Source organism: Haliotis rubra, unplaced genomic scaffold, assembly GCF_003918875.1.
Source record: "Haliotis rubra isolate DU_JTF1 unplaced genomic scaffold, ASM391887v1 Scf220, whole genome shotgun sequence".
In the NCBI taxonomy this organism is placed as follows: domain Eukaryota; kingdom Metazoa; phylum Mollusca; class Gastropoda; order Lepetellida; family Haliotidae; genus Haliotis; species Haliotis rubra.
In genome coordinates this window covers 261,173-280,564 of record NW_025766226.1, presented here as the reverse complement: position 1 = coordinate 280,564, position 19,392 = coordinate 261,173, and the positions used below count along the sequence as shown (strand labels likewise).

At 39.9% G+C, this 19,392-nt stretch overlaps 2 long non-coding RNA genes across 2 annotated transcripts in view; one reads left to right on the top strand and one right to left on the bottom strand.

Moving 5' to 3' along the window:
- The first annotated feature begins 934 nt into the window (after positions 1-934).
- Positions 935-19,392, top strand: part of LOC124277340 — an 18,929-nt gene continuing 471 nt past the window's right edge. The window contains exons 1-2 of the long non-coding RNA XR_006898802.1: positions 935-946; positions 17,709-17,714. This is a non-coding gene — a long non-coding RNA (uncharacterized LOC124277340). The remainder of the gene's footprint in view (positions 947-17,708; positions 17,715-19,392) is intronic.
- LOC124277342 overlaps positions 17,976-19,392 on the bottom strand; it is a 13,891-nt gene continuing 12,474 nt past the window's right edge. The window contains exon 3 of the long non-coding RNA XR_006898803.1: positions 17,976-17,986. This is a non-coding gene — a long non-coding RNA (uncharacterized LOC124277342). The remainder of the gene's footprint in view (positions 17,987-19,392) is intronic.

The following is a 19,392-nucleotide window of genomic DNA, read 5'->3' as shown; positions in this document are numbered from 1 at the left end:
TGATATTCAGTAACCCATACTTGTCGTGAGCGGCGACTAACGGGATCGGGTGGTCAGGCTCGCTGACTTGGTTGACACATGTCATCGGTTTCCAATTGCGCAGATCGATGCTCATGCTGTTGATCACTTGATTGTCTGGTCCAGACTCGATTAATTACAGACCGCCGCGGAAGTTGGAGGGGATGTAAAAGACGGAAGGGGTGGTGTTTTACCACACTTCATCTGTATATTTTGAAACATCAGTTGCCAAGTGCTATATGAATTATATGTCATGTACAAAAGCATTGCGGTGCTGCAAATGGCGAGAACGTAGAAACAAATCGATATCGATGTGTGCATCATTTATTGATAAACAGCAAATGATCTGCAAGTACATTTTCTGTCTGGTTGATTTCAGTCTAAGTAAACTTAGGCTCAGTATTATTCGTTACTGAGCCTAAGTTTACTTATAGACTGGGTTGATTTATCCTTGCTGACTAAACGACATGAAGTGATTTCATTATTTCTCTGGAGACAAAGGGAGACACCTGAGACTATTCTATACATTTATGTATATTCTGGTTATCCGGTGTATAATATAAGTATATCCACATACAGTTAAACACCTTTTATTCGAATTTGATGTGTCGAGCTGACGGTTGTCTCGAAGTAAAAACGTGGTTCATATTCATCATTTAGGCATTCCCTATTTAGTCATCATTTTGCGGATGAGAACTCGAAATATTGAAGGTTCCGTCGACACAACGGTAACTGACTGCATTTGTGATATACATAGGGGCGTGTCTCGCTTAGAAACAACGTTAGAAAGACATAGGTGTATAGACCCTACCCTATTACTATATACAAGGAAAAGGGTATGGTCTATACACCTATACGTCTTTCTAACGCTGTTTCTAAGCGAGGTACGCACCTATGGTGATATATACTGAAGCCGGTTTACATGGACGTCTAATAAAATCCAATTTTACTGAAATCAGATATCGAACTACTAAAATAACAGTGATCATTGTGTGATTCGATCACTGAATATCAGTGATGACGTCATATGTTGGCAGCATCCGCCCACAAGGTTCATTTGTGTAAGAGTCTTGCATCGTTGGCTCGCTCACCTGAGACCAGGATTCTGAATGTAGATGTATGCCAGATCTGGTGTCAGGTAGTTAATCTCGAGTTAAGGCCGCGGGAAAGGTGTTCGTGCGTTTGTGACATAGGCTTCCATATTAGCTATGGGACAACCGGTCTTATTCCACTATTATGTGAGTGAGTGAGTATCGTTTTACGCCTCTTTTATCAATATTCCAGCAATATCACGGCGGGGGACACCAGAAATGGGCTTCACATATTGTACCCAATGTGGGGAATCGAACCCGGGCTTTCGGCGTGACGAGCGAACGCTTTAACCACTAGGCTAACCCGCGGTATTATCTAAAGAACATGTTCTTTTAGTCATGTTGGAAGCTCGCAAACCAAATCGATTTTATTCACACAGGATACAAAGACGTCACTGACACCTTTAACTAACAATAATATATTGACAAACAAACAGTAGTTCTTCCTGTGAATTCTTAATTAACACCGCCTTGTCCTCACTTCAGTACATTTGTATTCCAGGAAGTTGTTCTTCAGTGACGTTCAGGATGCTTTTAGAGTTGTGATTTAAAAACATCAAAAACAATTATAGACGTTCGTCAATAGATACTTGTGACGGTTAGCTGTTTGAAACTTCAAGCCCAAAACATCCTGTATCTGTGGGAGATGAGCGGATTGCGTGAACTCCTTTTAAAAAAGCAACTGGTAAAGCTGGAAATATTTTCAGGGTTAACCGGGATTCGAACACATCTCTCCTCATGTCGACATTTATCGCCCCAAGCTTGACGCAGGAGGAATATATCTTGAAAGATGTACAGTATTAATTTGGGTTATGATGAAAAACGGGAATATCTGTTGGGCCACTCTCAAGGCATCTCATCTCGCTAAAAAGTTAAAGTGTTTTTTCATCTTGTGATTTAAAACTACATTTATTTTTTTTACTTTTAAAACATTTATAACCAGGATTGCACAGGGCACTTATTAATCCGTTGAGCTTTCACAAAACCAGTACAGAACCTTATATGAAACCTCACATTACACCTTCCTTTACCTATGCTGTAAAACGGTACATTTTCCTCTATATAGAATGTAAACGCTTACAACATATAAACTGCAGCATTCTCTCTTTCAGGAGCAAGAAATTTGATGAATCATAGGTCGCGCCTGGCGGACGATGAATAGTGTAATGATGTCGACGTTGACGGAGTTTCCAAAAGCGTAGACGAATCGATGTCATTCATTGTGAGGATTTGTTTGCGCGAACGTGCATGAGTTCGTGTTACGGGGTCAAAAAAGGCAATTGATTGAGGGAAATATCGAGACGTGAAATCAGGGCTGTATGTGACACTCCCTGTCTGGGTCGGTTATTTGGCAGCCGAAAAACAATTTAGCCCCGAGATATTCAAGTATGATTGTTGTGGTGGTGGTAGCAGGAAAGCAATGTGTGTATGTCTGTGCCTGTTGGATCTTTTTGACCTAATGCTATGTTAAAAGATCACCTTTATAAAGGAAACTACCGGATAGAATAATAATAATATACTCATGCCAATAATGGTTGTCACCCCCTTCAATTTCTTTAACGTGGGGTTGGGTGGGGAGGGGGCTGACAACCATTATTGGCATGAGTATATATTAACGACAGTTCAACAAACGCTTCCTAAAAGCCTCCGAGTCTTAAGATAAGAGTGAGATGACTGTTTACATCTTAATTTGGGCAGTATCACGATTCAAATCCACTGGAACAATCCCACCTGCTTACTTTTCTGGGAAGAGTTCTGAGATAGGTCTTTGTAAAACGAAAAATATTTAAGAGGTTTGGGGAGTCGCTTTACAGTCACCCGATCCTCATTTATTCAACCTTTCTAAGAAGCCAAGGGTATCCAGCACCTGTACCTCCTTCAACTTGTCAACCTATGATCATGGGTTCGAATCCAGTTTCGCCCTGGCTTTATGGTTTTCACAGCGCCATCACTGTGCTCGTTGCTTTCACCAAGAGGTACAACATCTGCATCACTTAAGGCATTTCCCTCACATTATGCTGACTTTATACAATATATGTAATATAGCAGGAATGTTGTTCAAATCGGCGTTAAACCCAACTAACTCACCAACTCACTGAGGCGGTGGGGTAGCCTAGTGGTTAAGGCGTTCGCTCGTCAAGCCAAAGACCCTGGTTCGATTCTCCACATGGGTCCAGTGTGTGAAGCCCATTTCTGGTGTCCTCCGCCGTAATATTGCTGCAATATTGCTAAAAGCGGCGTTAAACTCAACCCACTCACTCACTATCTCACTCCTTCAATTTCTTCACGGTTAACTCAAATCGCTGCTCTCCATTTATCACAATTCTAGTCTTTATCTTTACAATGATAGCTCTAGGGACATCACCTAGTAAATGTTCTGATATCTCATGTAAAAATATTCACATTGAGGAAGCTGTTCTATTGCGAAGATCTCCTCCTATTCCGATAGTTATCGCCTGCATTTATAGAGCAGGCGTCTTGGGTCTTTAATGCTGATAAGAATTCAAGATTTCATTCAAGATTCGACCATAAAAAACTTCACAAATCACACCCTTAAGGATACTAAATAACATAAAAAGTCAGCTCGTTCTTCGAAGCTGGAATCAAATTGGAAGCAGTTCTAATCAAGGAATCTGGAAAACGACCCAACATAAACACCTCAGCGCAGACAGTAGTTGCTGCCTTGCTGGAACATTAGAATACCGACTTACGTTTGCTGACAGAGTGCTTCGGCAGACTAGCTACACAAACACAGGGCTCAGTATACTGCCACTGTGCCAAGGCTAGGACAAATGGAAGTTTAATAACGATTAAATGCTGATAGATTGTGAAGTTTTAAAAAAAAACTGTTTGAAAGGGTTCTTTTTGTTATTGTATACACATGGGTCGTTCGTAGGGCTACAACATTATTCTTTTGGTTTTTCTATACACATGGGTCCCGTGCCACATTCGTAAACTGTAGAGTTACGACAGACCGTAACGTTACGAATGCTTTGTGGATTGAGACCTTGAGCTTTAAGCAAACACCATCTGAAACCAAGGGCAATCTTAAAAAGTTTCGGCAAAAAGAAGCGATCATACCGTCGCACACTGGGACGGTCACTTGCTCCCTCACAATATCTCAAAAGACATTGGTCACATGTTCACGTGCTGCGATGGCACCAAGCACGTTGGGGTATAAATTTCATACTTAAAGTATGCGAACTGTAGTTGTCGTAAACTACTATAACACTACTCAAACTAAACGTTTCTTGACATGGCAGGAAGTAGGCATTCAGAAAACATGATGGTAAGTCAACAGTCTCAGTAAACTTATAGGCTCAGTATTATTCGTTACACTGCTATACTGAGTCTAACAAAACCTAGTAGAAGGTCGCGTCGGCTAACCTTTCGGACTGACCAATCAGAACACAGCTTACCAAATCGCCAAATTCGCACATACCGTTTGAACCTTTAACTCAAAAACTCGAACGATTCCGAATGCTATTTTCCGCACGATTGCTTCCGAGTGATACACGCAATGAGTAAACAGTCGCTAAGCGTATATACTGCAGGTCAAATATCTGTGTTTCATGCGGATTTTCGTTTGTTGATAGATCAGTGTCAGCAGGGATACTCTACAATATAGTCTCCCTGATGTCAGCGACCAGGGAAGAGAAAGTCCCGCCGAACCCTAACAAGTAGTCGTTGTCTGATTGGTGAAATCCGTTCGGCTGTCTCGCATTTGATTGGACAGTCATAGGTCGCTCAAAGGTCAGCTGACGCGACCTTCTAGGTTTTGTTAGCCTCAGTATAGCAGTGTAACGAATAATACTGAGCCTAAGTTTACTTAGACTGGTAAGTCATGGGCGTGCATGAGGCAGGTATTATCTGTAGCAATAGCGAACTTTAACCACTCAGTTGTCAGCAGACTTGTAAGGAATCACGTGGCCACCGGTGAAGGAAAGGATCGTCCAAGACCTGGAAGACCAATGGCCGTGATGTCCAATTATTATAACAGAAACTACACTTGTATAGGTATCGATAACCACACTCCTAAATACTTCTTCATTTGCCTGATTAGAAGCCAATGAGTAAAGACGTGTTCAGCAAAATCCCACAATTATTACGATGGCAGACCAAAATGGACCAGACAATCCAAAATGTAACCCGGGGGTTTATCGAAAAAACAAGATCGTGATCGAAGCAAGCAGAAGTGTCAGATTTCCAGTTTCTTCCATAATCCAATAAAATTAGTAATCAATTCATTGCTCCCCATGATTTTGACAGTGATTCATAAACGCATGCCCATGATCAAAGACGTATATATACGTTTTTGCCATGATACAGTCGGAGTGGTATAATTTTGAAAATCGAAAGAATTTTGTCGCTTGTATTTGAGATCATCACATAGCAAATCCTGGAAATTAAGTGATTGCTCTCTTATCTTGTGATATTTCTAATCTCAATTGAAACTCTTTCCTTGGATATCCACCTCCATCTTGCATTGAGGATACGAGTGCAGGGACTTAACGTGCGTTGTATGAAAGAATCGGAGGGGGTTTGGAGGGCAATCTTCTTTGACGTTCCCTTGGGTCAGTTAGACTATTAGATTTACAAATGCCATTCGATCTTGCAGATATGTGGTAGTTTCCTTTAATGAACATCCAGCTATAAGATTGTCGACGTTCATTTCCGCCGTAAACTGCCGACGTGTTCCGAGTGTGTCCCTGATGTATATTCCGTGGGAAGTAGTTATTCTCAAGGTTTGATTGATGCCTCGTGGAATACGATTTGATGTACCTTCTGTTATGAGTGTGTCCATGGCAACGCATGGGACACATTAAATCGCATTTTCTATAACGTACGCTATGTTCAAGCGAAACTTATCTGAGATTGAGACGCGAAAAGCTTTTGTCGCCATATCACCCGACAAATGTTTTAATGTCTAGGCTCTCTGCACCATGTGCATCTAAATTCAATGTTGTGGTACATGTCGCGATGCCGTTTCGCTGTTAGGAGTTTGATTTACCGAGATAACTCAGATCGCCATCGGTCCTCATCATGTAAATAGATCGAATCGTCATCGCTCGCTCTTATCACGGAATGACACGTTAAAGACCCATGAGAGTTTAAGCTGCTGAGTATTCAAGTAATAAGCTTGATCATGTTGAGTATGAAGTGTTTGTTTATCCTCTGCCGTGGTGATCGTCGTACTTTACAATGGGACACCTCCAGCTGAGATGTATCCTGCTCTTGTATTATTTACAGCTGAGCTCTCGGAATACAATTAATCCCAGGACAAGTTGTAGTGGAGCTGTAGGGAACACCCCTGTAGTGTTAGGCTCTCCGTAATTTAATTCTGTGTTTCTGCATCTCACGCCCATCCTGAATTATTCCGAGCTTTCTTACTTCAATTTTCACGCCGCTGTGGAAATTAATGCCCCGATAATGGCCGATATGCAAAAGAAATACTGTTTCCTTGCATATCTCAACATAAATTGGTCAACTTGATCTTTCTTCAGCTACATTTATTCAATAAGATTTGTCCGAAGTATAAAGCTACCAGATCACAATCATAAATTCAAGTAAAGACTATGACCAAAAGGGATCAAAATTTTAGAATTTTACAAACTAATTGAAAACAACTTAGTCACGAAGTCTGACCGTCCATCAGTAATCTCTTGGAACAAGCATGGTGGCCTCTTACTACAAACCAGGGTTGCTTCGAGGCCAATTCTAACCCGAATCATGTAATGAAACAAGAGCAATTGATGTCTCCATCAATGACCTAAAACCATACTGGACCTGTACTAAATTTCACATTTCCAAAGAAGTAGACCTACTGAAACCACTGTCCAGTGCGGACCTGTGAAGATCCGGGTTAGTATTGGTCTTCAGCAACCCCCATGCCTTGTCGTAAACGGGACCGACTAACGGGATCGGGTGGTCAGGCTCGCTGACTCGGTTGACTCATGTCATCGGTTCCCAATTGCGTAGATCGATGCTCATGCTGTTGATCACTGGATTGTCTGGTTCAGACTCGATTAATTACAGACCGCCTCCATAGTGCGGCGTAAAAACTAAATTCACTCACCCCAAAGCATTATACTTGGAGTTTGGGGATGTAAGAAGACGGAAGGGGTGGTGTTTTACCATACTTCATCTGTATATGTTGAAATGTCAAGTGCTATATGAATTATATGTCATGTACAAGGGCATTGCGGTGCTGCAAATGGCGAGAACGTAGAAACAAATCGATATCGATGTGCATCATTTACGTTGATTAACAGCAAATCATTAAGATGTCTAACGATCAGAGGATCTTGTTATTATTGACAGACCGCCGCCATATGGCTGGAATATTGCGGCGTAAAACTAAACTCACTCACTCACTTCAGTGCAGCGTAAATACAAGCCACTTTTACTATATGCTGAGCCTTTGACGCTGATACAACACGCCGTTTAATACCCAATGGATAAATCTTCATTGACAGAAAGATCAAAAATTCAATAACTTTCGGTTAACGTCTTCAGACAAGAATTTAACATACATACCAGCACTGGAACAAATATCTGAAACTGAGTGAGGTATGGCTGTATGCAGCTTTTTAGCAATATTCATGCAATATCTCAGTGGGGACACCAAGAAATGGGCTTTACATTGCACCCATTTGGGAGATCAAAACACAGATGTTGACATGAGGAAGCGAACACTTTAACCTCTAAGGCATACCCCTGCCCCTCAAGATATTGATTAGACACAGTGACACTAATAGCTGTTTAGAATTCACATATTGTTCACTTTCATTTGTTTCAGGTTTAGGGACTGTTCTTAATTTTTGGCTAGGGGTGTGATGATGATTTTTAAGGGGGTTCACCCATTTTGTTCTAGGGGGCTGGGGGTCCCATCAATTTTTGTACACCAATTGGGGAGGAGAGCAGTACATAAATTTGGGTTTAAAAATTATGTTTAGAAATTATGGGAAGGGGAGGGTCATTGATTTTTTGTACATGACATGCAGGGGTCACTTATTTGTACATAAAAGTTACATGTTTGGTTTAGGGGGTCATTCACATTGTACATGCTTCTCCATAAAATCATCATCATCCCCACTAGTCATAAATTATGAACAGTCCCATAATACCTGAAAACAATTAAAATGAACTAGTCTGACATTTAATGCCACTGAGCTTATTACTGCTCAATATTATGAACATAAAGATATGTAATGTGAAATATTAGTCTTGAAACTTGCTACTTCATGAAAGATGCAAGATAAAACATGAATCCTTCGGGAAAGAAAACTGTTTTACTTGTCAAGAGACCCACCCTGAAAAATACCACACCGACACTGCCCCAGCTATGATGAGATCTTGACAAGCCACGATGAAGGCAGATATCCACAACAGGCCAAAGAAGTGGTACCACTGTAGATACTGAAACATGGTACTAATCAATGAAACATGTGATATTAGCAGGTACAATTTCACTTTGTAAACAAGCGTACCACCGTAGATACTGAAACATGGTACTAATCAATGAAACGTGCTATTAGCAGGTACTATTTCACTTTGTAAACAAGCGTACCACCGTAGATACTGAAACATGGTACTAATCCATGAAACGTGCTATTAGCAGGTACTATTTCACTTTGTAAACAAGCGTACCATTGTAGATGCTCAGAAACATGGTACTAATCAATGAAGCGATTAGCCACCGTACCACTGTAGATACTGAAACATGGGTACTTATTGAAACATGTTATAGCAGGTACAATTTCACTTTGTAAGCAAAGTACCACCGTGAATACTGAAACATGGTACTAATCAGTGAAAGCGATGCTATTAGCAGGTACAATTTCACTTTGTAAACAAAGCGTACCGCTGTAGATACTGAAACATGGTACTAATCAGGTGAAACGATGCTATTACTCTAAAGCAGATACTATCAAAGTTTGTAAGCATTCAAGCATTCCATCACACTGGAACCACCGTAGATACTGAAACATGTAGTAATCTACAGAATGAATCGCTCTGTCAACAGTTTCAAATGCTGGAAGCAGGTACAATTTTCACTTTGTAAGCCATCAAACAAATTGATTTACCATTGAGTACTTAAATGTGTTTACAAGACATACAACTGAAACCAAGATAACCTTTTGGCTGCTGAATTATTTACACTAATCAGTGAAACATGTGAGTATTGAGTGAGTGAGTGAGTGATGAGTGAGAGAGACCTCATGAGTTAGTGAGGTAAAGGTCAAAGTGACCACTATTGTTAACCTCACTTGATAGCAAATGTATGAGTACAGACAAACCAAAAAGGACTCAAGGACAGACTAATTTGTATCATGTAATTCAGTCAGAACTTGCACAATTTGCCAGTCAAGTTTCAGTACTTTGTAACACATTGTACATAAACACCACTACGTTCAAAGTTATGATAGAACTCTGACTTATGCAAAAACCATAAACAGTTCAGGAAGAAATCTGCAGAAACAAAAAGACCCACAAAAGTATAACTGCAAAGGGATACCTGCATCAAGACATTCAGCTCATGCTTGACAAAACCAGTCTGGGCATCTACTACAGGCTCTCCTGCTCAAACAGAACAGAAATACATCAATCACAGGTTTCTTTTTGTTGTGATTAGGAACATAACCTAACTACAACTTAATGTCTGATCTCATCACTCACAATCTATCTAAGCACTTTATCACTGCACCAGAATAACTGAGGCGATTCAGTTAAAAGGACTCAGTGATACATTCTTCAGTGAAGTGAAAATGGAAATGTGTCAATGCACACACAGTGAGACCAAGGTGGGTTTAACCACACAAAACACAGTATTTTCTGCCTGTCAGATCCAAGTGCCAACAGGTTTCTTGTTCATCATTAACCCTTATCATTTAATCTCTTTTACATCATCTTAAAAGAAAAACAACTTTTGAATTTTGAAGAGTGATTTTCTTCTTCAGTGTACACAGAATGAATTTTAAAATGTCTTCCAAGTTGGTAAATAATGATGATCTCTCTTTACTTTTGAGCCACAGGTGTGTTTTAAAGTCCACAGGTTCGTGGACTCAAGTCTATTTTTCAAAATCTGTAACCCACAATGTTAACAAAACAAAATATCCTCCCTAACTCCAGGTCATGAGAAGAACAAAATCAACATGCTGTATGAAGGAAGGGGTGAGATGGGTTTAATCCTGCTTTCTAAATATATTCCAGTTATGTAATCTTGTGTCAGCTTGATTTTCAGAGGACAGCTCAGGTGAGGCATGTCTTTGACATTAAACCACGTTGGTGAAACTCCTGATTATTGATATGATGCTGACAAGCCTATAAGCATACTTAGGGGAGGACTGGGATCTGGCTGTGGTCTGGCATGTCCAAAGGGACACAACTCTGATCTTGGTTATCTGTGTTGGTTTTATTGGGCAAAGAAGCAGATCAAAGATGTGAGACACTCTGGCAAAACTAATCATCTGAGAGTCAGGAACAATATTTGGGATGAACCAGTCATGAGAACACACAAGCAGATCCTGGCATCTACTGTACATAACCCTGCCCAAATCTCACCTGCTGTTTCTATGAAAAGCCCAATGAAGACCACCGCTCCAACCGTAGCCAGAAGAATGATCAAAGTCTGAAATAGATGCCTTGAATTCAGTGGTAAATAGCATTAGCTTTTTATTAATGAAAGTCTCTTGTAATAAACACAGGATACCAATACAGTGAGATGGTGAATACATGTTGACTTTTATTGTTTCCAATGGGCGAAGGGCACACAAAGTGGTGGCTCTTACATATGAATTGAGTACCTACATCCATTGGAGGAGGAAGGGTGCACATAAATCATGAAGTCCAAAGGTTAGGGGGAAATGCTACTCAGGGACAGTTTCTTTGGGGAGAAGGGAGGGTCGCACCCACACCCTCTGGATCCGCCTGACTGACCTTCGCATTTCACATTATCACATTTAGGCAGAGTATGCACAGTTATATTGCAAGGAGATTGCAGTTCAAGTACGGCACTTCTTATTGTCAGTTTTCGCTGATGGTTACTTGTACTGAGGATCTAGTCATGCAGATCTCTCAGTGTATCTAGTCGGTGGATCTACTAGTGTATCTAGTCAGGAGCAAACTAGAGCTATCCATTCACTGGAACATACACGAGGAAGATAACCATGGGAATATGTGAACTTACACAATTACAGTCCCCTAGAACAGTCCTCTCCACACTGGTGTTTAGAAACAACACCCATGGGGTTCCATTGTAAGAATATAGGTTCCCACAAGTTGTTCTTGTGGTAAGAGGTGATTGAAGGTTTGGGGGCTTAAGACTTGGTGACTTGGTCAGTTGCTTGTCATCATATCCCAATTACATTGATTGATACTCATGATGTCAGTCACTTGATTGTCTGATCTAGTTTCAATAATATGCTTCACCAGAGACCATATTATATGTTCTCTGGCTTCACATAGCCATAATATTGTCGAATACAATGTTAAACAACAGACATGCTACATCAGGAAAAGCAACTTACCCAGACAGGTTGTATCAAGAGAAGTGGGATTCGACCCAAGGCTGAGCCTGCTTCTTTAAACAGTTGTACCACCTAGGAGAAATAGGGGTTAAAAATCTGGAAGTAGAACTTGGAAGTAGAACTGAGAGGAGAGTCAGATGAAGTAGGGCATGAAAAACATAACCAAAAAAGGTTCCATTTTTCCAAATAGCCTTTAATTAAGTAGCAACTGGTCATTCATTATACAGCATTTGTTACTTTTTGTCTGTGGGGTCCATGAGTGAGTGAGTGAGTGAGTTTAGTTTTACACCCCACTCAGCAGTATTCCAGCTATATGGCGGCGGTCTGTAAATAATCGAGTCTGGACCAGACAATCCAGTGACCAACAGCATGAGCATCGATCTGCGCAACTGGGAACCAATGACATGTGTCAACCAAGTCAGCGAGCCTGACCACCCGATCCTGTTAGTCCCCTCTTACAACAAGCATGGGTTACTGAAGATAACCTTCAGGGGTTGTGGGGTCTATGAATAAAAAGTGCATACATGGGGTGGTGGGGGGGTCATCAAGATATGAGACAATCTGAAGACTAATCTGTTTTATCCATCCTTCCTACACACACAGCAAAATTATATTTCGGTTTTACTAAATATCTTTTGAGTAAGTCATAAAACATTTCCACAGACACCAAATGTACTTATCAACAGCAAAGCAACAAGCTCTCGTAAAATATAGAATGCCTGTGACCATAGACAATGCTTGCTAAAAGTGGGTTAAGTGGTGAGTTGAGATGTCTAGTCACATTTTCTTTCTATCTCAAAGCAAATAAAAGTATTTAAGTTTTATTACATCACAATTACAGTCTCACCAGTTTGATTCTCTTCCACATGACAATCACCAAAGAGATACAATAATCTGAAAACACAAACAGAAGAGACAAAATCGTTGGGTCTGGTATATAGAGCACCTATCATGTACCTCATGTGGCCATTTCTCGCTTTCTAGCAAAAGTGTACATTTAGGTAATGGAAAAAGGCTTGTTCAAATAAAAGTATTGTATCTGATGACATCTGTCTCTAAAACTGCCCCAAGACCAATTCTCATTATGTTGTCCAGTGACAAAAGCAATCTTTCTCATACATTTTGCAACACAGTAGATAAAAATCAAGTCTACTTTTATATTATCTGTTGATTTGACACAAAACTTACAAACGTTATCAAAACAGGCCCGTAATACACTGCAGACTTAAGGCCAGAAGCACAGGTATCACACTAGTTTGGAATACATCACAGGTTTGTTTCATGTTTATGAAATACATAACATGAATACATACTTCCTTTTGCCTGGGCCCTTAAGTTGTAACTCTTCAAAATTATAATATCCGCCTTCCCTCCCTAGTATTCAGTTTTGAGAGAAGTTAAGTGTAGATTTTTTAACTTGCATAAAATGTTAATTGCCAAGAAGAAAAAACTCCCATCCTAACACATACACACAAGCAATTTAGCATGCACACGCACATGCGTTGTTTACTGATGTTGCAGTTTGTCAGTCACTCTTCCGACACAACAGTTGGCCAAATATTAGCAGGTATCTTTTAAAGCAATGAACATGTAAGGAAACTGGAGTAGCGCCATTGGGCAAGCCTACAACTGGTCTGGTAGGTCGGCATACGAGCCAAACCAGTTGGTGACAGAAATGACTTTTAGTGGTAAAGGAGTAAGAAGTTGTGTCAAAATTCCATCTAATGTGCTACTTGCTTATCCAATATCGTAAAGTTGACTGTAAAATCGTCCCCGCTTAAGGCTATTCCACAAAGTGATTGTAAAGCAAAGTTGCTCATAAATCCGATCCTTTAACACAGCCTTACGGCTGTCATTTTGGACAGTCACAATCGCTTTGTGAACCAGGACCCTGCTTAAAACTATCCTGTTTTTAACTATTAAACAGCCTCTTTGTATCCTTCATTGTTATTTTCTTCCTTCTCAATATACACGTAAAATAATCAAGTCTGGACCAACCAGTCTTGTGACTGACATCAAGAGCATCAATCCACACAGTTGATATCTGATGACATTTTCCAGGTAAACCAGCAAGCATGACTACTCAGTTAGTTAAGCTGTCTCTTAGAATTTGCTAGACGCCTGTATCACACGTGGTCCTCCATGTACTGGGGTGAAATCACAATTTTCACAATCTCTCCTATCCCTGTGCATATTCTCAAGTGGAATGGTCCAAATTCGAATATTTACAGGCCGTAGCTATATAGCTACAATACTGCCGAGTGGGGTGTTAAACAACAATCCATCAAACAAAATTTGGTGGCATGTCTTTTTTATAAATACAGGGTGGAGTATTTGATCTAATTTTATTGGTTTGATCAAAACTACAGATTCCTGTGGCGTTTCTTAGTAGGTTCCTCATATCTCACCTGTTCTAAATTTGTGTCTGGTCACAATCACCTTCTCACTACTGATAAAAATGTGTCCCAGAAAAAATATGTATGCAGTTGTCTTTTATTACGCCCTTGTAACTTACTTTTCTCATCTACATGAAAAGTATGTAGATGATAACCTATTTACACCTATCAAACTTATCATAACAAATAAAATATCCAAGTCCGGATCAGGCAAACCTGGTTAAAACAGTAACCTAATGTTGACACAGTCGGTCAACCTCACCCTATTTCGTAACCTCAAAGGTGACTCGGCTTGATCGACCAACCTCGCCCAAGTTTCCCAAATTGGATATTTTCAGTTTAAAGGAACGATTGTATAAAGGGCTCCACAACTAGCTTGGCTTCATAGTGGTTAGTATAGTGGTTACTTTCTAGCCTTTTAAATATAGCAGGCCCTTGGTAAGGTTGACCTAAACGGATGTTGACCAAAAAAACAGAACCCTTGTTTTCCTCTGAAACCCTGACCAGACCAGCAATCATTCCTGTGATTGCACTTCCCATGTTTGGACTATTCAGGGGAGTAGAAGGATTCAGGTTTAGATAATCAATAATCCCAACCAACCCACACCGCCAATCACAGAGGCAACAGGCAGCATAGACCATCCAGGTATCGACCTTCATACCTGCATTTCTGGTGTTTGAGATCACCTCTGCCTTGAGATTTGTATGCAGATTGTAGAACAAATACCTGGAGCAGTATAAATTGCATGTGAAAGCATCGGCTTATACCAGAGTGTTGACGCTGTGAGTTTATTCCTTGAAAGTGTATTTGAACTTCTAAAGTTTTGCTGTTAAATAATAATAGAACACAAGTCATTTGTTAAGACTTACTGAGCATCTGAACTACATTTGTTTCTATAAGGCCACAATATTTCAGCAACCTTACGGTAGCCACCTGTAAACAATCTATTTTTGATCAAACAAGCCAGTGACTGACAGTATGAGGACTCCCAAAATATTGGTTTACAGTACGATGCATGGCCAATAAAACATCACTGATCACTGACCACCAGTGTTTACCATCCCATTTGTTTATACCTTTGCAAACAAGAGTCATCAAGAAGATGACAAATCCCCAACAACTCAAATTTGGAAAGAACAAATCATCTGAGCGGTTACTTAGAGTCCAAATGCGCTTCCATGGAAATCGAGAAAATATAAATGCCAAAAAGCAAAATAGCAAATGGCACCATTTTTAGATCTGTTTGATATATCTGCAAAGTTTGTTTGAAGATATGTGCACGGTTTCGAGTTATGCACAGAAGCAGAAGTCCACCTTTTGAGACTAAGTTCAAATTGTTTCCATGTAAATCAAGTCAAATAACAACACCAAAATCCTCAAGTAGCAAAAGGCATTACTTCTGGATATGTTTTTATAATGGGGGTTTATGAGAAATGCACTTTTAGGAGATGTGCGGTGTCTTCTGATGCAGAGAGTTCATCACAGACACCCACAACCAAAAGAGTTGACAAGGACATTACCCACAGACAACATGTATCTGTTAATATATCTTCCAAACTCCACCAGCTGGTATCCGGTAGAAGGCAAAACATAGAAGCACTGTGAATGGTTACTGTCAGATGACAAAGCATGGCTAGGAACTTCAACAGTATGATGACAATCAAAAGGGCCAAGCCTGAAAAGAACAGTTAAAGTAAACTGACAGCAACTCTCTTCATCTGTTGGGTTCAGGATCTATGTGAATGTATTCACAGGGTCAATGTGAACATTTTTTATTGCATTTGCCTTTTTGTAGGTTATGTTTATGTATTGTGGTGATATAAAACGTCACCATCAGATTCCTGAACCTGCAATGCGAGCTGCGTCTTGGCGGACTTACTACTTACTGACTGACTGACTGAGTATGGTTTTATGCCCTTTTTAGCAATATTCCAGCAAAATCATGTGGCTGGGGACACAGAAATGGGCTTCCTGGAAATTGTGTACCCATGTGGGGAGTCGAACCGGGATTTGGTATTGTGGCGAATATAGCTTTAACCACTAGGCTACCTCTACCGCCACTTTACTGGTTTACGCTAGCCAACTGGGAATCACTGCGAAAGTACTTTAACATGGATACCCGACTCAGGGAACAGTACTGGGCTTTCCCTGTGTATTTAAGCGCTATGGATGACCTATAATTAGAGTTTCCTCTCTCTTTCTATGCCCCATGGGCCTAAATTAAGATATTAGTTGGGAGGGATATCCCCTGGAAAATACTCCATCACGAACACTGGTCTTGATAATCTCCTAGCTTGCACTCCAACAGGAGACTCTATTATTAATACAGGATTCCAGAGACTGGTGAGATGCGAGGACAGAACTTTCTTTAAAGTGTGACAAAGGTTGTAACTTTTGTGAATGTTAGTCAAGCAAACCAGTGAAGTGCCAAAGTCAACTGTTGTTGAATTCCATGGGCCAGATTTGAAATGTTGTGTTCATTTTAAGACTACAGCTGAAAATATAGAGGACTTTCCTGTGAAATGCTGAATCTTGAGCCTGATCAGTTCCTGTAGTAACAAAGTTTTATATTTTAACGTGTTTCACATTGAAGTGGGATTGAACCATTGCTGATCCCACTCTCTTGGAGCTGACACGCTATCCACCAGACCACGGAGGTCAGTGAATGAAGTAGCTGACTTTTTTCCAAAGTAGTAAATTGTAAAAATTCTGTAAAATATGTGATCACAGGTACCACGCTGTATGACATTTACGGGTATAACCTTTGATAAATTCGAACTACATAGTCTATGGCAATTATTCTATCTAACAACAAAAGTAGCAGCTAAACTAAAAACAATTTTATGGTTTGGTCAGACTTTTATTTAAAAACAAAAACAACATGATATCTGACATGTGTAATTAAATGAGTAATGAAATCAGGTAGACTCCTGACTCGTAAAGTTTCTCTTTCATCAATTTACATAAAAATGTTGAAGTATGAACCCAGGATATAATTACATTGTGTGAGGGATGCCACAATGTATAGAGATATGTCAATTCTGATTAGAAAGCACATGACATGTTTTATGAAGCAGAGAACAAAACAGAGGAAGGGAAGAAAAAATATATTTGTATGGTGGTAATGTGTATGCCAGTAAAACCAATGGGATTTTACATAAAAAGGAGAATCTGAGTATTTTCACTTGTATTGAAGACTGCCACTTACCGAAGGATATTGCAGCCAAATACAACAGCTCGCCATGTAGTTTGAATATCTGCAAAACTTTCTGAAATTTAAAGAAGTATAATACATTGTGGTAAGAGGCGACTAACGGGATCGGGTGGTCAGACTCGCTGATTTACTGAATGGTTGACACATTTCATAGCATCCCAACTGCATAGATCGATGCTCATGCTGTTGATCACTGGATTGTCTGGTCCAGACTCGATTATTTACAGACTGCCGCCAAAAGCTGGAATATTGCTTTGGGTATAAAATAACAATCAATAAACGACAGAAATGAATTTTCCATGATAGGGTTAGTGAGTTTTTGCTTTACTATTACTTATAGTTTAAAGAAATATGACATCAAAGGTACTTTACCCTCACCATACCAATAAACATATCAAGTCCCTTACTTTATTCTTTCAAAAGGCCCAAGCAATTTGTCCAAAGCAAATCAAGCAAGAGATTTATGTAAACAATTAGCTTGAGTCTGGGAAACAACATAATTGGCCCAACCCTTTTAAAAAACACTATGTGGATGCGTTGTACACTGTCGAGGCAAGATACTCATTATTGAATTCTGCATTTATGGGTAAAAAGCTTTGATGGGCTTCTGTGTATTTCACACGTAAATTAGTTCTATTAAGAGTGGTGGACCGTTACTTAAACAACATGTACAAATGGACATCCAGCTGGGATTTAATCCATCCATTAGCAAGATGAATAATTGTTTCCAGCAATAACTTAAATACAGCTCTCTTCGGCTGTGTATAGAGTGCTGTGGATTTAAAGGTATTTTGAACAGTTCTACTTCAAGGTGCTACCTTTATGTTGAATCCGAATTCAGGAAGTTTACCCACAGTGAGACCCCCCTGTCAAGTGTCAAGGGAGTGAGTGAATTTAGATTTATGCTGCAATATTCCAGCTATATGGCAGCGGTCTGTATATACTTCATGAAAGAGGCAACTAACTGGATCAGTGGTCAGGCTCCCTGACATGGTTCATACATGTCATGGTATCCCAATTGCGTAGATCGTTGCTCATGCTGTTAATCACTGGATTGTCTGGTCCAGACTCGATCATTTTACAGACCGCCTCCATTTAGCTGGAATATTGCTGAGTGTGGTCGTAAACAGAAACACACCCACACACGCACCTACCTGGGGAACATCTCCTGAAATTGCTGTTTTAATACTTGAGGTGACGGCTTCTACCATGACGAAAAAGGAGGAAGGCACACATCGGTTCAGGAGTGTTTTGCTAAATTCAAATATTTTTCAATAATTATTGTATGAATCTAAAACATACATTTATGTTTAGTTGTTGCGTCATTAAACAAACATACAAAACACAAAATCAAAATAAGAGAATAAAAATGACATTTCTCCTGTCAAATTTCTCCTGAATCAGCATGTGTTTAATGAAAGGTAAGATCTGCAAAATAATGCATCAGCTGGAACAGACAATAATTTAAGTTTAGTCTAATAAAACTATTACATGATTACATGTTTTAAAACACAAATATGAAACAATGTGGAAACTGAAATGGATATCAACACTAGTGATGAAACGGTATACCGCGGTATTAGTAGAACCGCTACATTTTGCTTTCGTTCAGTATACCATAAAACAATCCAAAAATTCTGTATTTTCGGTTTTCGTATGGTCATTTCTATCTAGTCATAAAATGACAGTTTTGTTCCTTCAAAATTACAAAGATTATGGCTATATTAACCAATGTAAGGTTTGGCTCTTGTTGTCAATTTTCTGCATTATGATCATATCTCAGATACCGAACCGAAACAGACAGAACCCACTGGCCTACCGTGGTAAGAGCTAGTGGTGGTCCGATTAATTGAAATAGTCGAAGATTGGTCGCATTGACTCAACGACCAAGCAATAGTAAGAGCGTACCATTTCACCCCTAATAAACAATAACTGTCTCAAATGAGCATGCTGTTACTGTTATAAGAATCATGGACTTACTGTGGAAGGACAGGCAATGATGGACAAGTCGCACCGTCATAGGTACACAAAGAGGCAACACTGGAGGAAGTTAATAGTGTAGTTGCTGGACATTGAGCCACACAAACGATGGGGTCCGTTGATACCAGGGGGTCACCCACATGACAGTTGGCCAGAGCAGGGG